Here is a 25,109-nt window from a genome sequence, read left to right on the forward strand (position 1 = left end):
CACACACACCATGAGACTTCACAGAGACCCACAGGAGCAATTAAGGCTTGAGTAGAAAGTCAACCAGAGCAAGGTTTCATTTCAGGATTAAAGGAACGGTTTGTCGAAATATCATATTTACACAGTTTTCCTCTTTCCCAAATGTATTCAATCAGCCAAGACATGTTTGAAATGATGTTTTGTTTGTTTGTTTGTTTGTTTGTTTGTTTGTTTATTGCACAGGAGGCTATTGCAGCTAACAAGACATGCGGAAAATAAAAAAATATTCACTCCATATCTGTTTTGAAGGGCGGCATGGTGGTGTAGTGGTTAGCGCTGTCGCCTCACAGCAAGAAGGTCTGGGTTCGGGCCCCGTGGCCAGTGAAGGCCTTTCTGTGGAGAGTTTGCATGTTGTCCGTGTGGGTTTCCTCCGGGTGCTCCTGTTTCCCCCACAGTCCAAAGACATGCAGGTTAGGTTAATTGGTGACTCTAAATTGACCGTAAATGGTTGTCTGTGTCTATGTGTCAGCCCTGTGATGACCTGGCGACTTGTCCAGGGTGTATCCCGCCTTTCGCCCGTAGTCAGCTGGGATAGGCTCCAGCTTGCCTGCGACCCTGTAAAACAGGATAAAGCATCTAGAGATAATGAGATTATTATTATTATTATAATACACACTCTCTTCGTATAGGCATTCTTGAAGGCTAAACCTAGCTTACCCATGACTCAGCACCGTTAGCGCAGTAGTGAAGTCACCTTCTAGCCAGTGTAGCATTCATCAGTAGTGTGAGCAAATGCTAATAAAGCAGTCAAGCCAGTGCTATCGTGAGAAAGTAGCATAGGCTAATGACCGAGAAACAAAGATTTCTGTTTCCAGACTCTTCTTCCATGCTGCACATTCACTACAGTATTTTTCACTCAGACTTAAATATTCATTTCCCTGTGTAATATACTTAGCTACTTTTAAAATGAACATTGATAATGTGGTGATTTTATATGCACATACAGTGGTGCTTGAAATTTTGTGAACCCTTTAGAATGTTCTATATTTCTGCATAAATATGACCTAAAACATCATCAGATTTTCACACAAGTCCTAAAAGTAGATAAAGAGAACCCAGTTAAACAAATGAGACAAAAATATTATACTTGGTCGTTTATTTATTGAGGAAAATGATCCAATATTTCATATCTGTGAGTGGCAAAAGCATGTGAACCTCTAGGATTAGCAGTTAATTTGATGGTGAAATTAGAGTCAGGTGTTTTCACTCAATGGGATGACAATCAGGTGTGAGTGGGCACCCTGTTTTATTTAATGAACAGGGATCTATCAAAGTCTGATCTTCACAACACATGTTTGTGGAAGTGTATCATGGCACAAACAAAGGAGATTTCTGAGGACCTCAGAAAAAGCGTTGTTGATGCTCATCAGGCTGGAAAAGGTTACAAAACCATTTCTAAAGAGTTTGGACTCCACCAATCCACAGTCAGACAGATTGTGTACAAATGGAGGAAATTCAAGACCATTGTTACCCTCCCCAGGAGTGGTCGACCAACAAAGATCACTCCAAGAGCAAGGCGTGTAATAGTCGGCGAGGTCACAAAGTACCCCAGGGTAACTTCTAAGCAACTGAAGGCCTCTCTCACATTGGCTAATGTTATTGTTCATGAATCCACCATCAGGAGAACACTGAACAACAATGGTGTGCATGGCAGGGTTGCAAGGAGAAAGCCACTGCTCTCCAAAAAGAACATTGCTACTCATCTGAATTTTGTTAAAGATCATGTGGACAAGCCAGAAGGCAACTGGAAAAATGTTTTGTGGATGGATGAGACAAAAATATAACTTTTTGGTTTAAATGAGAAGCATTATGTTTGGAGAAAGGAAAAACACTGCATTCCAACTTGAGAACCTTATCCCATCTGTGAAACATGGTGGTGGTAGTATCATGGTTTAGGCCTGTTTTGCTGCATCTGGGCCAGGACGGCTTGCCGTAATTGATGGAACAATGAATTCTGAATTATACCAGCGAATTCCAAAGGAAAATGTCAGGACATCTGTCCATGAACTGAATCTCAAGAGAAGGTGGGTCATGTAGCAAGACAACGATCCTAAGCACACAAGTCATTCTACCAAAGAATGGTTAAAGAAGAATAAAGTTAATGTTTTGGAATGGCCAAGTCAAAGTCCTGACCTTAATCCAATCGAAATGTTGTGGAAGGACCTGAAGCGAACAGTTCATGTAAGGAAACCCACCAACATCCCAGAGTTGAAGCTGTTCTGTATGGAGGAATGGGCTAAAATTCCTCCAAGCCGGGGTGCAGGACTGATCAACAGTTACCTGAAACGTTTAGTTGCAGTTATTGCTGCACAAGGGGGTCACACCAGATACTGAGAGTAAAGGTTCACATACTTTTGCCACTCACAGATATGTAATATTGGATCATTTTCCTCAATAAATAAATGACCAAGTATAATATTTTTGTCTCATTTGTTTAACTGGGTTCTCTTTATCTAGTTTTAGGACTTGTGTGAAACTCTGATGTTTTATGTCATATTTTTGCAGAAATATAGAAAATTCTAAAGGATTCACAAACTTTCAAGCACCACTGTATGTAGTCACGAACAAACACACACACACACACCCCTTAAGTAATCACAAATGTAATCTGATTCGTATAATGACACATACACTGATTTCTTTTTAGGCTGATTATATACTAATTCAAAGCCAAGCATGTTTATTTGCAGCAAAGAATACATGAAGTTATTTTGATTGAAAGTAACAATAAATTGGCTTATGAATGATCATAATTACAGTAAAATCCAGCAAAGACATTGTTTATTCTGAAGGTTGTTTTCTGCTAAATCACAGGCCTATTTCAAAGAGTCAATTATTCTGACTCTAGCTCCTGCAGTGTTATCATATGTTGTAATGAGTTAGCCAAGGCCATGTTGAATTAACCAATTGTTCATTCTGGAGTGTTTTGCATGCCGACATAGTACATTTTATCAAGCCATTTTGAATTGGGTAAGCGTTAGAAGTTGCAGTGTTTATTTTATATATATATATATATATATATATATATATATATATATATATATATATATATATATATATATATATACACACACACACACACACACACACACACAGGGGCGCCGCCAGAAATTTTGGGCCCCATGAAAGATTAGAATTTTGGGCCCCCCAACTTTGCCCACCCTCGTCACAATTGCACTATTGTCATTATTTGACTTTTGATAGCCCATGGACCTTGAGTTTGTGACTTTGTTATTACATTTTATGTATTAACCTACCAGGGACTAGATGAAAACTGGTCAGTGACTAATTCTGGTGCATTTACAATCACAAATGAAAATTCAAGATTTTGCCACATGCCTTCTTGTGCTAGGACAATTGGTAGTGAAATGTGTGATGTGACTGCTAAGCAACACTTTAATCTAGCAAACTATTAGCAACACTTTAATCTAGCAAACTGTATATGGCGCTCGCTCATTAAAAACTTCAATCCTAAAGCATTTATGGGTTGTATTGCTGCTTACCTCCTTCTCCAAAGGGGGGTTCAGTGGTTTGGTAGGGCGGAGGTCCCCCTGAGGCTGAATCTGTGCATATTTATGGCACCCCATTAGTTATGACACTGGTTATTAGCACTAGTTATTAGCACCAGCATAACGTAATATTTCATCTTGTTTATCACACAAGTCAGTTCAGTTATTAAAATGGAAAAAATGTCACTGTACAAACTGTAAAAGTGTTCTCTTGATAGGCTAATCCAACCATGTTCATACTGTTCATTTACCATTCGCTAATATTTTGAACACACATGTGAGCGATAGCTACCTTTCTTTGGGAAAAACTGAGTGACCAGTTGCCTGCCTCTCCGGTCCCTCTCAGCTTTCAGCTGCCTTTCTTTACGATTTTGACAGCCACTCTTCATATTTAGCGATCATAGACTGTACGCACTCCACTGCTGGCTGGCTGGCTGCTGCACCGCGACACAGCAGCAAGTAGCGTTGCACTGATCAGCACACAGATTTAACGCATCGCGCTTCTACCAGAACTGGACCGTACCATTTTGCAAAAGGGGGAGGGTTAAATGACAATATGTTGAAGAACTCAAGAAATAGACAGCCTTGTTCAATTAGCTCATTTTACCAGATGGAATATTGCATTGTTGTTATTTCAAAAGTCTTATTAAAATCATTAAAAGCATATTATCAGCCCCTTAAAGGGCCCCATGGCAGTGCTGGGCCCCTAGAATTGTTCTAACCTTTCCCCCCCTGGCGGCGCCCATGTATGTATGTATGTATGTATGTATATATATATATATATATATATATATATATATAGAGAGAGAGAGAGAGAGAGAGAGAGAGAGTAGCAGACTGGTCGAGGCCACAAGTGGTTTGTTTGCTCGCACCTGCAGCCAGTATTAGCCTTAGGCTTGATTTGACCCCAGTCAATTTGAATCATGTATTGTACATTCTGAATGCTGTTGTTTAGAGTATACCCCTTCTTATCGTAGGTTTTGATTCTTTCTGAATTGACCATTCATACTGGAAAATTTGGCTCAGAAGTTACAAAATCTGAGAAGCGGAAAATGTATTGCCCAATAGAACATGCTAAAGTGGTATGACGTGACATATTAACCAATGAAATTATTTGTATACTCTGTCTTTTCTTTTTGAGACAGTATAAAATGAGAACTTTGTAATTTTGAGTCGGGACTTGAGCACTGATGACTCGGACTTGGACTTGAACTCGTGCATTAACTGCATTCAGACTCGTAAATTGGAAACGACGACTTGTGTTTTTTTTCTTTATTTTTGTAACATGCCATAATAATTTGGCACAATTTTGTGCAAGAGAATGCACATTCACCTGTTCATACATCATGTTCAGGAATAAACTTACGTTAATGGCACTAAAATGCTTGGAAAGAACGCTCCAGGATTGTCTGCTTTGCTTATAAAGACTAATTGTGCAGCGGGAAAAAAAAAATGCACTGCTATGTGTTCCATATGTAGAAGAACTATTGAGGAGATGACGGGGACAATCTCGAACTTCAATCATCATTTGGCAAGACTCCACCCAGAGAAGGAAGTCACATGCTATGTTCATTGTTCTGTTGATAGTGGGGCTTGCTTGCTGACTGATGGACTAGCTCGTGTTAACCCTCTCTCATGTTATTTGCCCTGTTGATAGTGGGTGGGGCTTGTGTTGGACTCGACTCGGATCAATAGTCACTCAACTCGAACTCGATTCGAAATTTTCTTGAATGACTTGGACTTGACTCAGACTTGAACACTGGGGACTTGAGACTGGACTCAGACACGAGGTTTAGTGACTTGACTACAACACTGTTACGTGTGTGGGGAGCCTCAAGATGAACAAAATTTTAATGTACATTATATTAGCCATACTCAACAGGGAGTGAGTTATTTTTGGTTTTGTGCATTTTGACACGCTACCTTACATTTTGATGTACTCCTCGGAGGTACTTTGCTGGATTCATGCCAGATTTGGTGTATGTGATGTCAAGATGTTGCTGATTTTCAATTGCGAAGAGATTTGTGATATCTTGTGAGATGTTGAAAAGGCGAAACAATAAATTGATATGTTAAGCCATGCAAACAGGAAGTGTCTCATCAATTCGCCATGCATTACCTGATATGGCTCAAACTTCACAGGTTATAGGACATGATGGTTCTGCTGATATCCACATGCCCAAAGTGACCCTTTGGTATAGCGCCACCATTTGGACCTGGACAGTAATGACTCCATTGCCTAAAAACTCATCACTGCTGGTGCACACATTAGATACCCAGGCTTTTGTCGCACATCTCAGATGTGGATGCATTGTATGATGACCACATGTGACGGGCCATGGAACCGGAGGTGCTTGGGCCCCTCATCACCGCTTATGGCTATATTTCATATTTTGTCTCTCTTTCTCAGAAGATGATAAGCCATCACATGGGAGAGGTTACATGGGGATGAAATAATGAACCAGCATTTATATCAAGTTTACACTGTGTTTTGAACCACATCAGTTAGTCTGAGTTAGCAAATGATAGACTTCTGTTACTCATTATATACTGTACAAAAGGATTCTAATTAATGCACACCAACACAAAATATGCAAAAATGTCTTGGCTATATTTGGGATGGGAAAAAATCAATCAATCAAACAAACAAACAAACAAACAAACAAACAAACAAACAAACATATGCTTAAAGCAGCAATCTGTTAATCAGCTTTCCTCATCTTCTTTCTTCTGGCTGTGTCCCAACTCTATCCTAATTCACTGTAGACTACATATGTGCAGAAGTGTGCCAACTACAATGGCTGAAAAATATTTTTAATTAAAAATTATGGTCAATGAAGCTCTTATGAAGGTATAACAGGAGTGGAAAGGCATAATGTAGAGAACTTTCCAGAGATGCAAGGGATTAATGAAAGAATGAGTGGAAATAAGAAAACTAATAGATTTTTCATGCTTGGGGACAGGCTGTTTTTTTTAAGTTAAGTATCACATCAAATGGAAATTAAGTGACATTAAGTTTTCCCTCTGTGCTAGAAATTCTGAGTGCTTTCCAACATCCATTGAATGTTGACCATATTAATGCCAAAGGAAAACACGGGCACAAACAAACACGGCATAAATCCTACCAACAGTGCATGATTAATGTGAAGTGAAAATTCATGCATTGTAAGAGTATGATATCAATTTGGTTTATTACTGTGTCAGACTGTCTCAGATGACTTCCTGTTTTCAAAATGTTTGCTGGGAGATCTTAACCTGTTTTGGTATTACAATTTTTATATATATATATATTAAAGCTAAACGGCCTTTCGATTTCATAAAATCACTGAAATTTAGTTCAGTTTGAAATTTGGTCATTATGATATATGTTTGGGGCGGCACGGTGGTGTAGTGGTTAGCGCTGTCGCCTCACAGCAAGAAGGTCCTGGGTTCGAGCCCCGGGGCCGGCGAGGGCCTTTCTGTGCGGAGTTTGCATGTTCTCCCCGTGTCCGCGTGGGTTCCCTCCGGGTGCTCCGGTTTCCCCCACAGTCCAAAGACATGCAGGTTAGGTTAACTGGTGACTCTAAATTGACCGTAGGTGTGAATGTGAGTGTGAATAGTTGTCTGTGTCTATGTGTCAGCCCTGTGATGACCTGGCGACTTGTCCAGGGTGTACCCTGCCTTTCGCCCGTAGTCAGCTGGGATAGGCTCCAGCTTGCCTGCGACCCTGTAGAAGGATAAAGCGGCTAGAGATAATGAGATGAGATGATATATGTTTATTTCTGTAATATCTCACAAAATATCAGACCATTATGTGGCTGGGAAATTGTTTAATTTGAGGGGATTAAACCAAATAATGTGCATGAAATCTCTCGCTTCACACAGTCAAGCAGACAGAGGAAGTCCATCCCTGTGTCCGAAATCACTCCCTACTCACTACATAGTGGACTATATAGTGAGGTTGCCATTTTGTAGTGTTGTCCGAATGTATAGTGAGAATTATTACACCCTATGTAGTGCACTCAAAGTATCGCACAACGCATCACGAAATGTAGTGTACAACCAATGGTCACTAACCAAGCAATATATCCCATCATGCATTGTGGTCGCACTGAAAGAAATCAAATCAAAAGCCTCAAATTTGATTTAATTTGAGGCTTTTGATTTGATTGGGCAGCGGCAAAGAAGAAAGTATTCATCCTTGATTTAAAAGAACTGAAAGATGCAGCAGGCACAAAGTACTTTGTATTTATTAATGTGGGAAATACGCTCAGTATAATATGGCTTTATCACAAAAATAAATGCATGTATTTATTATTTTGAAAACCCACCAGCTGGCTGATGTGGCACGTTTTAATTGTGCGACAGTAATGACATAAATAGCAGCGTAATGGAGTAGTGTCCAAAAGCATTTTTTTTAGCTGAGCTCCATACTTAAGAAAATATGGTAACCCATTGAGTTGATTTTTCATGGACACACAGGGATCCCAGTCGTGTACGTCCATCCGTCCATGCCCCTCGCGATTCTGATTGGCTGTTTGATTTTGGCAGGAACTAGAAGCACGAGCGCGCCTACATAACTTATTTTTGTCTACAGATAATTTCATATTTATCGGGTTTTTCCACCGAGAACAACTCAAACAGCGCAACAAAATAATAATCATTTTTACAAACTTTAATACAAACTTTAAAAAGATGTCAGAACAAGTTAACCAAGGAGAGAAAGATGAAGTCAAAACCGGGAAGAGAAAGAGAGTTTTGACAGAGGAAGAAAAGGAAAGAAGCCGTGAAAGAGCTAGAGAAAGGCGAAGAAATATTTCACAAGCAAAGTGACAAGCTGAAAGAGAAAGAAAACGTGTAAAAAATGAATTAATAGAAATGATGAGTTGTAGGAATTTAATTCTAAATAGTGATGTTGATTTTGAAATCACTGCCAAATCCTTCGAGATCTGACAAGTTGGCCAGAAACCAATCAGTGTTTTTATGAATCGTGTATCTTTTGTTTTCAAAATATTTTGCTATAAAACCCAAAAGCACAACGGAGTTTATAGTATCTCATCTCATTATCTCTAGCCGCTTTATCCTGTTCTACAGGGTCGCAGGCAAGCTGGAGCCTATCCCAGCTGACTACGGGCGAAAGGCGGGGTACACCCTGGACAAGTCGCCAGGTCATCACAGGGCTGACACATAGACACAGACAACCATTCACACCTACGGTCAATTTAGAGTCACCAGTTAACCTAACCTGCATGTCTTTGGACTGTGGGGGAAACCGGAGCACCCGGAGGAAACCCACGCGGACACGGGGAGAACATGCAAACTCCGCACAGAAAGGCCCTCGCCGGCCCCGGGGCTCGAACCCAGGGCCTTCTTGCTGTGAGGCAACAGTGCTAATCACTACACCACCGTGCCGCCCCGAGTTTATAGTAATAAAAAGAATTATATAAATGTGAGTTTGGAGAAATTTATCTTCTCGTAATAAAATTGAAATAGAAACACATCAAAGTATATCATCTGTTGCATGTTTGTTTTCATTTGAATGGAAGCTCTGCTATTACGGTAGGCAGAACCTAATTTTATATTATTTTATCAGTGAGCTCACTATATAGTTCTATATGTAAAGTAATTCCCTATATAGTGAGTAGGGAGTAGTGAACAAGTGAGTGATTTTGGATACAGGGCATGTACGCATGCACAGGTTTACCTTCTTCTTCTTCCTCTTTTCCTTCTTCTTTTGGGTTTTATGGCAGCTGACATCCACAGTATTGCATTACTGCCATCTACAGGTTTACCTTTGAGCGTGCCCTGACAGTTCCATCATTCTGTCACTAAACGAACAGGTGATCACACCGAGGTGCTTGCTGAGTGCCAATATTTATTAGTTTGGTCCTGCGTTTCCTTCCCTTCATATATTACATAATGTCTTTTCTTCTCTCTTTCTGTTACCATAGTTGGTCTTTCACATTTCATTTGCACACTCACGTCCTCCATTTTTTTCTCCTGTTTCAAATTTGTATCAATGCCTTGCGCAAACGGGGAAAGCCCACCACATGATGCATGATGTAATATCTTGAATTGGGTCATGGTGAAGCAGGAAAAAAAGGCAGAGTATTTAGGGCCACGTGGATGTCATTAATTAATTCTTCCTCTTCTTCTTCTTTTGGCTGCTCCCGATTAGGGGTCGCCACAGCGGATCTTTCGTCTCCATTGCTCCCTGTCTTCCGCATCCTTCTCGACCACACCTGCCACTTTCATGTCCTCTCTCACCACATCCATGTATCTCCTCTTTGGCCTTTCTCGTTTTCGTGTGCTTGGAAGCTCCATCCTCAACATTCTCCTTCCAACATGCTCTGCATCTCTTCTCAGGATGTGCCCATACCATCTCAGTCTCATCTCTCAGCTTAATTCCCAAGCTCTTCACATGTGCTGTCCCTCTGATGTGCTCGTTCCTTATCCTGTCCAACCTTATCACTCCCATCGCAAACCTTAACATCCTCAACTCTGCCACCTCCAACTTTGCCTCGTATCTCGTCGTTAAGGGTATGGTCTCCAATCCATACATCATAGCTGGTCTCACTACTGTCTTATACATCTTGCCTTTCACTTTTGCTGGGACTTTCCTATCACAAATGACTCCTGAAATCCTTCTCCACCTGCTCCACCCTGCCTGCACTCTCTTTCTCACCTCACTATCGCAGACCCCATTTTCCTGTACAGTTGACCCCAGGTACTTGAATTCACCAACTTTCTTTATGTCTACTCCTTGCATCTTCACTACACTCTCATCCCCATTCTCATTGATGCACATGTATTCTCTTTTGCTACTGCTCACCTTCATTCCTCTTCATGGTGACTCTTGCCTCATTTCGTCTGTCAAGCTATCCATCACTATGGCAAACAAGAAAGGACTCAAAGCAGATTGATGAAGTCTTACCTTCACCTTGAACCACTCAGTCGTTCCAACTGCACACCTCACTGCTGTTTCACTGTTCGTCTCATACATGTCTTGAACCACTCTAATATACTTCTCATTCACTCCACACTTTCTCATACAATACCATAACTTGTCTCTCAGCACTTTATCATATGCCTTCTCCAGGTCTACAAACACACAATGTAGCTTTCTCTGGCCTTCCCCGTACTTCTCCATTCACATTCTTTAATGCTCTTCCTTTGCGTAAACCTGTATTGCTGTTCATAGATTGCTACCTCTCTTTTCAATCTCGCCTCCAATACCCTTTCCCATAGCTTCATGGTGTGGCTCATCAATTTTATCTCTCTGTAATTACTGCAGCTCTGTACATCTCCCTTATTCTTGTATATTGTGACTAACATACTCTTTCACCATTCATTCGGCATTTTCTCATTCTCTAAGATCTTATGAAACAATCTCTTTAGGAACTCCACAGCCATCTCACCCAAACATCTCCAAGCCTCTTTCAGGATACCATCTGGTCTGACTGCTTTCCCAGTCTTCATTCTTTTCATGGCTGCCCTCACCTCATCCTTACTAATCAACTCTACTTCCTGATTTGCTGTCGCCAATGAATCTGACCTTTTCTCTCTTGGATTCTCCTCATTTAATAAATCCTCATAGTACTCTTTCAATCTTCTTAATACACTCTCTTTGTTTGTCAGCACATTTCCATTTCCATATTTCATCATTCTGACCTAGTGTACATCCCTCGCTTCCCTGTTTCTCTGCCTAGCTAGTCTTTACAGGTCCTTCTCTCCTGCTTTGGTCTCCAGTCTTTCATACAACTCCTGGTATGCATCTGCTTTTGCCTTCGCTACTGCTCTTTTTGCCTTCATCTCTCTGATCATCCCAATTCTTCTTTCCTTGCCTCTTCTCTTTTATCATTCCCTGCACTTCTTTGTTCCACCACCATGTCTCCTTGTCTTCCTTCCTCCTTCCCAATGACCACCCTAGCACCTTCCTTGCTGCCTCTCTTACTAGTATAGCAGTAGTATCCCAGTCTTCTAGCAGACTTCCATGACCACTCAATGCTCGTCTCATTTCTTCCCTAAACTCCTTCTGAGGTTCAGCTTCTTTTAGTTTCCACCACTTAATCTTCGACTCCACAATTTCACACTTCCTCTTTTCACTTTCAAGCTCATCCTGCACACGACCACTCGATGTTGTCTAGCTACACGCTCCCCTGCCATCACTTTACAGTCTTCAATCTCCTTCAGGTTACCCCTTCTGCAGAGTATGTAGTCCACCTGTGTAGATCTTCCTCCACTCTTACACGTCACCCTGTGCTGCTCTTTCTTCTCGAAGTATGTATTGACTATTGCCAAATTCATCCTCTTTGAAAAATCAACCACCGTTTGCCCTTCCACATTTCTCTCTCTTACACCATATCTGCCCATCACGTCCTCATCTCCTTGTTTTCCCTCACCAACATGTCAGTTGAAATCTTCTATCAGCATGTGCTCCTCCCTCGGTATACTTTCTACCACTTCATCCATCTTTTCCCAGAAAGACTCTTTCTCTTCATTCTCACATCCAACCTGTGGGGCATATGCACACACAACATTGATTACCACTCCTTGAATCTCCAACTTCATGCCTATCACTCTATCTGACACCCTCTTCACATCAATCACACTGTTGACCAACTCTCCCCTCAAAACAATACCAACACCATTTCTCTTTACATCGACTCCATAATAAAATAACTTGCATCCACCTCCAATGTTCTTGACCTTGCTTCCCTTCCACCTCGTCTCCTGCACAGACAAAATGTCCAACTTCCTTATTTCCATCAAACCTGCTAACTCTCTCGCTCTGCCAGTCAATGTTCCCACATTTAGTGTTCCTATCCTCAATTCTAAGCTCCTTTCCTTCCATCTTTCACACTCTCGCCTAACATGCCTCCCCCCTCTCTTTTTCCTTCTCTGTTTTGGCACAGCAGTAGCATACTTTCCACCGGCACCCTGTTGACTAACAGTACCGGAGGTGGCCGTTGTTAACCCGGGCCCTGACCAATTCGGTATGGTATTTCTCTTTTCAATCCGCATGTTAGATTTGGCACAGTTTTATGCCAGATGCCCTTCCTGATGCAACCCTCTCCATTTATCCAGGCTTGGGACCGACACCAAGACTACACTTCTGCACCCCCAGTGGCTGGATTGCTGTAATTCATTAATTGTTCTATTTTTAAAAAAATCATTAATAAAAAAAACCTAATAAAATTGGAAGTCTGTGATTCAATTTCAGTAGCTTTCAGTCCACTAAACAAAAATAATTGGGTGTCAGGGAAAATTATTTTTATGACCTACACTTGAAATATCCGAAAGGAAGTCTCCCTTTAATTTCTGCCTCAGGGCCTGAGCACTGGAGATGCTCAGCCTCTGGTGTCCACCGGAGGGTGCTGCACTGAGGTGCAAGGCCAGATTGTTTTCTGAAGGATTCTTCTTCTTCTTCTTTTTCTTCTTCTTATTTATTTATTTATTTATTTATCCAAGACTTGGCCATTTCTGAGATGGTTCCCATGGACAAAAACTCATGAAATTTGGTACACACATTCGTCCTGGCCACTGTTATTCAGGGATCAAGACTTGGCCCTGCGTGTGTCTGGAGGACTCCATAGCGCCCCCACATGTCATTGAGACCTTTGCCTGGTATATATTTTCACCTGTCTGTGTCAAATTTGGTAAGGGTGTGGGGTGCCCCAAAACAAACAAACAAAAAAAATTGTAACATACATTGTATTAGTCATACTCAACAGGAAGTGTGTTATTTTTGGTATTGTGCATTTTGACACATGTTACAGTTTGACGTTCTCCCCCTAGAAGTGTCCTAGGCACCATGTCAGATTCGGTATACCGGAAGTGCTCGGGCCCTTCATTGCTGCTCGCAGCTATAATCTAAAAGTTATGATTACAACTTAATGGTCACTCATAGCTTAAACTGTTTGAACCAGAAGTAGAATCCTATTGGCAACATCCACTTTGCATTAGGCTTCATAAAGACTGAACTGGCAGAACCCAAGACAATTACACAATTTAAAAAAAAAAAATTCCAACTGGCTGAGAAATACAAAGAGGGTGAACCAAGAAAACTTTACCAAAACACTCGCTCTTTCAAAACATTTCATAATACAATAGCTTCAGGCCTTAAACACAAAACAAGAAATTCTGAAAACAAGCCATCCATAAAACTTAAATCAATTTAAAGACAGGGTAGGTAATTTTGGAGAAACCACTAAAACTATGCTCAATTTTGCAATATGGTGCCTCCTAGCACTCTGGCTCAGACATGGATTCGGGAGACAGAAGTGTGGTAGAAAAACAAGTGCTCTTTTATTTACACAAGTGGCAGGGAGAGGGCAAAAGGCAGTGCATGTATGATGTGATTCTTCCTGTACTAGTATGATATTGTCCCTTTGAGACTGTGGGAGCTCCACTGTTTAAGGGAAATGTCGAGGGGGAAAGCCGCTTTGGTCCAAAGACAGGTGAGTGCTGTCGGAACTGGAATCTGTCGGCAGACCCAGAGAGCAGCATAGACTCATTACCTCCTCTCACCATCCTCCTACCCACCCAACTGGTGAAGTGGCATCCTTTTCTATCCTTCCCAGACATCATGGAGGGAGACTGAGCGTCTCGATTAGCGCGCTCCAGCCGTGCTGAGTTAGTTGTCACCACCCCTCAGCCATGTGCGTGTAGGTGATAAACAGTGGTGCTGAGGTGACACTGTTTCTTTAGTACGACTGCTGTCAGGGAAGTGGGGTACTGTTCTTTCAGCAACTTAGTAAGGAACGTTTGTTATTTTGTGCACAAGGGCTGCCAGCCTTACGTTGTTATAGCAAGCATGCAACTGAAAAATCCCACCCCCTCCCTTCAGCACTCCCTCCAAAGCCACTCTGAACACACACTGCCCGACTACCCTTATCATAAAGAATTATACTTCAAGTTCAATTTATTAAGTATACTTTAGTAAAGTTAAAGTATATTTCCTTAAGTATACTTTTGTGTACCAAGTATACTGATATCAATGTACGTACTTACAGTATACTTCTAAGTAAACTAATCTAATACTTTTTGGGACTAAATTGGACCACTTTTAGTTTATAAAAAGTATACATTAAGTCTAAGAGAAGTAAACTTTGAGTATACAACTAGTATTTTTTATTTTGTACTGCAAGTATACCACAAGTAAACTTATATACTAATAGTTTACTAGTTCTATACTTGTAGTCCACTCTTTAGTTTACAAAAGCATACTTCATAGTGTACTGGAAATATACTACGAGTTTACTTGCTTTATACTTCTAGTCCACTTTTTAGTTTACTAAAGTATACTTTGTAGTATACTGGAAATATATTGTTGGTTTGCTCGTTATGCACTTCTAGTTCACTTTATAGTATATAAAATATACTATACAGTAGTATATTTTATATCACTATACTATAAATAGTGACATAAAATATACTTTATAAGTCCAAAGACAGGCGGCACGGTGGTGTAGTGGTAGACATGGGATCAGAAAACAATTTTATTTATAAGCAGTAGCCACCTATACCCATAGAGTACCTATTTTTTTCGCAATATCTTCCTTCATATTCATCATAAGTGCTACCAGGTGAGGTTTGTTTTGCCTGGCAACACTTGTTGTTTCTAGGCTGAGAAGAGTTACGAGCTGACTCACTCATTGGTTAGGATTTCATTGCTGGGACAGAAGGCCATGGCAATGTATGTTTATGTAGGAAGTGACAGATGAATTAACCAATCAGATTTTGATTCATAGTGTGAGGGATCAGGGCAGCATGGTGGTGTAGTGGTTAGCGCTGTCGCCTCAGAGCAAGAAGGTCCGGGTTCGGGCCCCGTGGCCAGAGAGGGCCTTTCTGTGCGGAGTTTGCATGTTCTCTCCGTGTCCGCGTGGGTTTCCTCCGGGTGCTCCAGTTTCCCCCACAGTCCAAAGACATGCAGGTTAGGTTAACTGGTGACTCTAAATTGACCGTAGGTGTGAATGTGAATGTGAATGGTTGTCTGTGTCTATGTGTCAGCCCTGTGATGACCTGGCGACTTGTCCAGAGTGTACCCCGCCTTTCGCCCATAGTCAGCTGGGATAGGCTCCAGCTTGCCTGCGACCCTGTAGAACAGGATAAAGCGGCTAGAGATAATGAGATGAGATGAGATGTCCAAAGACATGTGGTTAGGTTAATATGGGATGGCCTTGGGCTGAGGTGCCCTTGAGCGAGGCTCCTAACTCCTAACTGCTCCCCGGGTGCTGTTAGCATGGCTGCCCACTGCTCTGGGTATTTGTGTATGCTCATTGCTCATGTGTGTGTGTACATGTGTGTGTTCACTGCTTCAGATGGGTTAAATACAGAGAGGAATTTCACAAGTGTGTGATGAATAAAGTTGTGCTTTCTTTCTTTCTTTCTTTCTTTCTTTCTTTCTTTCTTTCTTTCTTTCAATAGCATATTGGAAATATACTATTAGTTACTGGTTATATACATCTAGTCAACTTTTTAGTTTTGAAGTATATTGCAATTACCCTTCTAGGTATACTATTAGTTTTCTAGCCCTAACCCTTACCTCATGTGCACTGCCAGTAGACAACTTAAGTGTTTTGTACCTTAAGTTACAGTGAAGTTATAAAGGTAAGAATTCACAAAATAACAACAGATACTCAGGATTAAGAACATATTCATTTTCTTTAAAAATCAAAATTTAAAGCAACATTGTATTAAATGCCAAAGTATAAAAACATGGCAATGACAACTGAAATTGACATCCAAGCTATAAAGAAAAATAAATAAATAAATAAATGTAATTATCCCACTCAGGAGAAATAAAAAATAAACAAACAAACAAACAAAAAACCTTAGATGGAACCACAGACATACCTCAGAGTCAACAATGCTGAAGCACAACTACAGGGCAAGTCCACTTAAACATAAGGCACAAATATTTTCATACTTTATGACACTTTTGTTAAGTGATCAAAAGTTTAAGTATAAGCTTAATATACTTAGACTTTTCTATCTACTTTTCAGTATAAGCCAAGTATACTTATGTATAACTTTATTAAGTATATCTCTGATAAGTAAATAAAAAGTAAACTGAAAGTATAGTCTCTTATTTTTAGTTTAAAAGAAGTATACTAGAAGCACACTTGAATAAACTTCTTTTTTGTAAGGGTACTGCTAGTGGACAAGTCTACAACAGAGAGTGTTGGGGGGGGGGAGAATAGTGCAATATTATCATATCCAACTACCTCATGTCTCAATCACATGTAAGAAAACACCTAACATTATCATAATGAATGTAAACAACAAATATGGCAACTGTTAGTACTCACAGCTGTTTACTAGCTTGCTAGCTTTAGCAATGTGTCTGCAGCATGTCTGCCTTAGTCTGGCCAGGCAAGCTATCTACAGCTCTTCCAAGCTCCCGAAAAATCGGGAACCAATCAACTTTGAGCATCTCCAACGGCCCTGGGTAGAGGCGTGTTCAAGGCACTGACGTAGTAGAACTGCGATCGGAAGCCATAGATTGTTTACAGAATCTATGCCGGAAGCGCTTCATTCACGCTTCCGCATCTGTTACGCATAGATGCTGTATTGAAAGCATTCAACGGGAAGTTCTCATTGAAAACGGAGCAAAGAGCAGCCCTGGAGGTATTTATTGAAAGGAAGGATGTTTTCGCCTTGCTTCCGACCGGCTTCGGTAAGAGTTTAATAATAGGATGTCTATGGTTTAATCTACCAGTTAGCCCCGTCGCATCGCATACGTCAGAGGAAAGAGTGATGTGATTGGTTTAAGCTTCGTCACAACCTTTTCTGGCTTCGACCAGTAGCAAACTGAGGCATTTCAGGGAGGCAGGTCAACCACGGGCTCTGGGAAACGGTTGGGCTTAATATCTTGGCCAGACCAATAGCTCGGAGAGCTTTGAAGTCGCGTTAGCCAGGCTATGTCTGCCTAGCCTTGTTAAAGACTCCAGCCACAAGCAATGACTGCACGGGTAGCATGTGCACAGGTAGGCAGATACGTACAGCAGATAAACAGGCAGGTAGGCCATGCAATCATTTCATTCAGTCCAAATGAAATGACTGTCTGGGCTTTTTAGAGCCCTGCGACTACGACAGATGACTTTTTTTTTTTTTCAGCAGACCATTTGATTTATTCATTGCTGTCTGGATATACAGAGAATTTCAAGAAATGTTTAAAAACTGCTTCTAAAATAAATGACCTACACTGCCTTTAAAATTCTCCAAATGCATATACAAATCAAGTCTATAAAGCACAACCCCATTTCAGTATAAAATAGGTTTACGTAAACATTAATTCCTTTTTCTAGTTTTGTGAGCACTTGCTAAATAATATTAAATTTAATACCATAAAGTCAGTACACTTTGTGTTTTACCCACATATTTACAGGAATTAATTTTGTACAGCATTTAAAGTACTTAAGTAATTCTATTTTGGAGAGCTAAGAATCAGAAATTTGTTTTTGTGATATGTATTTACTGAACCACTGAATCATTTGTTTGTTTGTTTCCAGTTTATTGTATTTGCTTGGGTAATTCCACTTCTATATAGCTTTACCTTTTGACAGAAAAGCACCTCAAAGACCTTCGTCTGAAGCTAATCAATATCTAATGTTAAATCACCTTGATTGTCTATTTCACACCTGCTCACACAGACTTTAGTGTGTAAATCTCCATGGCGGGTGAAGCTTTGCAGAGATAGTGCAGCTGTAAGCCTGTGGTGCTGCTGCTGTTTCTGTGCCACCCAAATGCATTTGGAAATAAAGTTTACTTTTGTTCAAGCTGTTAGTTGTCTATATTCACTAAGAAATTGGTGAGAAAATCTCTGGAGAAAGGAATGTAGTCTAGCATCTGGCTGCCTCCTTGTTTTTAATAAAAAGCATTGAAAGGTTAAATGCTCTCTCGTGAAACCCATAAGCTGAACTCCGTATTATATGTGTGTGTGTAGGGTTAGTCAAAATTATGTTAACACTTAAACGGTGGAAACCATTTATTCACAAAACATATACATCATATGTGCAAGATGAATTACAGGATGGTCTCAACCTGTTCGCCATCGTGTTCAACACACAAAAACCAGCGAGCAACAGTACCGGTTAAAGCCCAGAGACACAATTTGTGGGGAATAGATGATACCACAGTTCTTATTCTGTCCTTGAGGTCATTGATATCATGAACTTTCCTGCTATACACGCACTCCTTCACCATACCCCATAACCAGAAATCACAGGGCGTCAAATCAGGGGTGTGTCGAGGCCACAGCAATGGTCCACCACGACCTATCCATTGATCTGGAAATGTGGGGTCGAGATAAGTATGAACAGTACGGCCAAAACACAGCGGAGCTCCATCCTGTTGGAAATACCCCGCCAATCGGATCTGTAGTGGAAGTTCATCAATGGCGTACTGCTGCACAATCTGTATATATATATATATATATATATATATATATATATATATATATAGTTATTCCATGAAATCAAGTCATATATGAGCTGATAGCTGATGAGACGTGTAGCACCGAGTTGGCTATAACCCATGTATGACGAGATTGAGTGGAATAACTGTTTTATTCTATCCACATTCACTGGATTTTGAGAAAAAGAGCATTTTTTTTATTTTTTGCAAATTCGATGAATAAAAACTTTATACAAAACGTCAGACAAAATCATTTCCGTTTAGAATGTAAATAAACTGGCGAAATGACAGGAGCAATTTGTGAAAAATGCTATTATAATAATTCTTGCAAAATAAAAAAGATATGTTCTTACCATCAAATATTTTATTCCAGATTTTGCTGGGGAAGCCATGGCCTAACAGTTAGAGAAGCAGCATTGGGACCAAAAGATCACTGGTTTGATTCCCTATACCAACAGACTGGTTGAAGTGCCCTTGAGCAAGGCACCTAACCCCTAGCTGCTCTGGCAAGAGTGGTGGTGTACCTTGTGTCTCACTGCCAAAAAAAGCTAATGATGTGATCATCAGTTCAGGTGGTGCTGAAATGGGGGACAACTGTATTTTGTTGCTTTTTCTTTTTGCATTTTTTGAGTGTTCTTCTTCGTCTTCTTTAGGGTTTTTTTTGGCGGTTGGCTAACCAGATCAAATTAAAGATGCATTACCACCACCGACTGGGCTGGGGTGTGGAACAGGAGAAATTGGGGGGGACAAAACCTATATTCTTTAAGCTATTGCTGTTTCTTTTAAATACTAGATAATTTTTTGGTATTTTGTTTTCGAATAGAGTTTTTATTTCATCCTCAGTTGGTTCAGCAACATGCTTCACCATTTTGTTTTCTCTGCTCACAGTATATGAGCTGATATCCTAGTAGTAGAGTAGCCAATCAGAGCACATGATTGCTCATATCAAGGGAATATGGATAGATAAAGAATATATATATATATATATATATATATATATATATATATATATATATATATATACTGGGGATGGCACAGTGTTGTAGTGGTTAGTACTGTCGCCTCACAGCAAGAAGGTTCTGGACTGAAGTCCAGTGGCTGACACTTTCTGTGTGGAGTTTGCCAAGTCAAGTCAAGTTTATTTGTATAGCGCTTTTAACAATAAACATTGTCGCAAAGCAGCTTTACACAATTTGAATGACTTAAAACATGAGCTAATTTTATCCCTAATCTATCCCCAATGAACAAGCCTGTGGTGACAGTGGCAAGGAAAAACTCCCTCAGACAACATGAGGAAGAAACCTTGAGAGGAACCAGACTCAAAAGGGAACCCATCCTTATTTGGGCAACAACAGACAGCATGACTATAATATTAACAGTTTTAACATGAAGTCAGTTTCGTTGATGTTATAAACTCTTCATTGATTGAAACTTGAGTGCAAAACTGTTCATGACAACTGCAGTCCTAAAGTTAGCAAGTCAGCTGTAGTCCTCAGCCATAAAAGCATTACTGTAAGAGTCCAGAGCATCTTCCAGGTGTGACTTTCAACTGTCCACATGGGGCCGTCCCCCACAGGAGCGATGCAATGAGACTCCAACCAGACAAAGGCCACCAGGATGGATCAGGCAGGTCCGAGGAGCAGAAGAGGTCAGCATCTCGAACCCAGGACCGACATGTAACTCAGAGGGACAGATTTGGGGGGAGGGGGGGAGAGAGAGAGAGAGAGAGAGAGAGGAAAACACAGGTTGTTAGGTATGCCCAATGTCACCTGAATAAGTAGGAACAGTATACATATTGCACTGAGTACAAGCAGGGACTCTGGCAACTAACTATGACAGCATAACTAAAAGGGGAGATCCAGAAGGTAACACAGGCATGAGGGAGCCCCAGGACATAAAGCAGCCAGCCACTACACCGTCAACAAACTCGAGTGAGCAAGCAAATGGGGACTGACAGTATCCATACATCCCAGTTTACCAAAACACTCTGTCTGAGGACCCTCCAGATCTACACATTTACCTCATAAACACCATTAACAAAAGGCTTGACTAAACAGATATGTTTTCAGCCTAGACTTAAACACTGAGACTGTGTCTGATTCCCGAACACTACTTGGAAGGCTGTTCCATAACTGTGGGGCTTTGTAAGAAAAGGCTCTGCCCCCTAATGTAGCCTTCACTATATGAGGTACCAGCAGATAGCCTGCACCTTTTGATCTAAGTAGGCGTGGCAGGTCATAGAGGATCAGAAGTTCACTCAGGTACTGTGGTGCGAGACCATTCAGTGCTTTAAAGGTCAATAGTAGTACATTATAATCAATACAAAATTTGATTGGGAGCCATTGCAGTGTGGATAAGACAGGGGTGATGTGGTCATATTTTCTAGTTCTAGTAAGGACTCTTGCTGCTGCATTTTGAACTAACTGGAGCTTGTTTATACACTTATTGGAACATCCAGACAGTAAGGCATTACAATAATCCAACCTGGAGGTAACGAAAGCATGAACTAGTTTTTCCACGTCACGTAGTAACATTAAATTTCTTATCTTAGCAATATTTCTGAGATGAAAGAAACCTATCCAGGTAATGTTATCAGTGTGAGTTTTGAATGAAAGACTGGGGTCAATAATCACTCCGAGGTCTTTTACTGCTGCAAGTGAAGAAACAGAAAGGCCATCCAGAGCTACTGTGTAATGAGAAAACTTACTTCTAGCTGCATGTGGTCCTAGTACAAGTATGTGGCAGTTCGTGTAAATGGGTGGAGCACAGAAGGACGGCAGGACAGAACTGAGTTCACAAAAACTCTCTTTATTCAGCTTTCCAGCTGCACACACACACGCAGACACACGCACACACATCAGCTGTCTGGTTGTGGAGAGAGTCCCTCTGCTCTCACTCTCTCTCCTTAAGAAGGGCACGGTCACTGGGAAGACACACACAAACATCAATTAACAACAGGTGTCGTGATTCTGCCACTTAACTTCCGCGACTCCGCCCTCCTGTCACAGACCGATGCTAGACCACGCCCCCGCTGCCACATACCCCCACCGCCCGACTCAGGCCGGGCAGCCGTCCGGCCCGCAGCCGACTCCCCCCCCCTTGACGGGAGAGGAAGTCCGCCACGACCATCTGCGCCCCCAGCCTGTGGATCACCTTGAAGTTAAAGGGTTGGAGTGCCAGATACCAACGGGTGATCCGTGCATTGGCATCCTTCATGCGGTGGAGCCACTGGAGGGGCGCGTGGTCCGAACAGAGGGTGAAAGGGCATCCCAGCAGGTAGTACCGGAGGGCGAGGACCGCCCACTTGATTGCCAGGCACTCCTTCTCGATGGTACTGTAGCGCCCCTCACGCACCAACAGCTTGCGGCTAATGTACAAGACCGGGCGATCTTCCCCCTCCACCTGCTGGGACAAAACGGCCCCCAGCCCTCTGTCTGACGCATCCGTCTGCAACATAAAGGGGAGAGAAAAGTCAGGGGAGTGTAAAAGTGGCCCCCCACACAGTGCAGCCTTAACCTTAGAAAAAGCCCGCTGGCATTGCTCCGTCCACTGGACCGGATCTGGTGCCCCCTTTTTAGTCAGATCAGTCAGCGGGCTGGTGACGTCCGAATAATTAGGTATAAACCTACGATAATAGCCAGCCAGCCCCAGGAACTGTCTCACCCCCTTTTTGGTCTTGGGCCTCGGGCAGGCCGCAATCGCTGCAGTCTTGTTAATTTGGGGACGCACCTGCCCATTGCCCAAGTGGAAGCCCAGATACCGTACTTCCACCCGCCCAATCGCACACTTCTTCGGGTTGGCCGTGAGACCCGCCCGCCTCAGCGACCTAAGGACGGCCCTCAGGTGTTGTAGGTGCCGCGGCCAGTCATTACTATAAATAATGATATCATCCAAGTACGCGGCCGCATAGGTGGCGTGGGGGCGGAGGACCCTGTCCATCAGCCGCTGAAACGTAGCAGGCGCCCCAAACAGCCCAAAAGGAAGTGTGACAAATTGGTGTAAGCCGAACGGTGTGGAAAAGGCCGTTTTTTCCCGGGATAATGGAGTCAAGGGGATCTGCCAATAACCCTTTGTTAAATCCAGTGTCGAGTAAAAACGAGCCGTGCCTAGCCGATCGAGCAACTCATCAATACGAGGCATTGGGTACGCATCGAATTTAGACACCGCGTTGACTTTTCTATAGTCCACACAGAACCGGACCGACCCATCGGCCTTGGGTACCAAGACCACCGGGCTGCTCCAGTCACTGTGGGACTCCTCGACGATGCCCATTTCGAGCATGGCCTCGAGTTCTTCCCGAACCACCTTTTTCTTGTGTTCGGGTAACCTGTAAGGGCGGCTACGCACTACCACCCCCGGGGGCGTCTCAATGTGGTGCTCTATGAGGTTAGTGCGGCCGGGCAGGGGTGAGAACACGTCCGAAAACTCGGTCTGCAACTGGACAACCTCCGCGAGTTGGGTCGGGGAGAGGTGGTCTCCACAGGGGACCGGAGAGGGACGTGATGCTAATGTTCCTTTTTGAACCTCCGGCCCCAGCTCCGCCTTCTCTGGAACCACCGACACCAACGCCACGGGGACCTCCTCGTTCCAGAGTTTGAGTAGGTTGAGGTGGTAAATCTGTAGCGCCCCACCCCTGTCCGTTTGCTTCACCTCATAGTCGACGTCCCCGACTCGCCGTGTGACCTCAAAGGGCCCTTGCCACTTGGCGACTAAGTTAGAGCTCGATGTGGGCAACAGTACGAGTACTTTCTCTCCCGGTGCAAACTCTCTAAGGCGCGTACCCTTGTCGTACAGGCGGGTTTGCCGTTCTTGGGCCTGCCGCAAATTCTCCTGGGTTAGTTGTGTGAGTGTGTGGAGTTTTGCACGCAGGTCAATAACGTATTGAATTTCATTTTTGCTTGATGAAGGTCCCTCCTCCCAATTTTCTCGCAGCATGTCTAAAATGCCGCGCGGCTTACGCCCATATAATAATTCAAACGGGGAGAACCCCGTGGAGGCTTGGGGGACCTCTTGCACTGCAAAGAGCAAGGGTTCGAGCCATTTATCCCAGTTACGCGTGTCCTCACTTACAAATTTCTTAATTATGTTTTTAAGGGTGCGATTAAACCGTTCCACTAAGCCGTCCGTTTGTGGGTGATAAACGCTGGTGCGGATCGGCTTAATACCTAATAACCCATACAGTTCCTTCAGTGTTCGTGACATAAATGAGGTGCCTTGATCCGTCAGAATCTCTTTCGGGATTCCAACTCGGGAGATGACGCGGAAGAGCGCCTCCACAATACTGCGTGCTGAGATATTGCGAAGAGGCACTGCTTCCAGGTATCGCGTTGCATAGTCCACCAGAACTAATATAAAGCGGTACCCTCGTGTTGACCGATCTAATGGCCCGACGAGATCCATCCCAATTCTTTCGAACGGGGTCTCGATTAACGGTAGAGGGCGCAAAGGCGCTTTTGGAATGGCTGCTGGGTTTACTAACTGGCATCCGCGGCATGCCATACACCACCTACGGACATCACCGCGAATCCCCGGCCAATAGAATCGGGCCATTATTCGGGCTAGTGTTTTATCCTGCCCTAAGTGTCCAGCCATGGGATTAAAGTGAGCCACCTGGAATACCAATTCCCGGCGGCTCTTCAGAATTAAAAGCTGCGTGACTCGCTCTTTAGTTTGAGTGTCCTGCGTCACTCGGTATAATCTATCCTTCATAATCGCGAAGTAGGGGAAGGACGGGGTGGCGTTCGGCGGGAGCGTTTGACCATCGATTACTCTCACTTGGTCAAAAGCATGCCGCAGAGTCTCGTCTCGCGATTGCTCTAATGGGAAATCCGCGAGGGATTCCCCAATAGAGAGAGGAGGAGCCGGCGGCTCCTCACTCTGGCGCGGAGATGACGTAGACGGCTCTGTGACAGCTGCTCCTGCCAAAGCGACACCGGGACCTCCCCCTGTCAAATGGCAGGACCCACTCTTGACTGTGTCATTAAACCCCGAAATCCCGGCCAATCAGTCCCCAAAATTAAAGAGTGGGTAAGGCGAGGATTAACCGCCGCCTTCACTATAAATTTTTCCCCTCTGAAAATAATGTGGACCGACACTAAAGGGTAGTTGTGAACATCCCCGTGCACACATAACACCTTCACCAATTGTGCTCCCCCCAATGCC

This window comes from Neoarius graeffei, chromosome 3, assembly GCF_027579695.1.
Source record: "Neoarius graeffei isolate fNeoGra1 chromosome 3, fNeoGra1.pri, whole genome shotgun sequence".
In the NCBI taxonomy this organism is placed as follows: domain Eukaryota; kingdom Metazoa; phylum Chordata; class Actinopteri; order Siluriformes; family Ariidae; genus Neoarius; species Neoarius graeffei.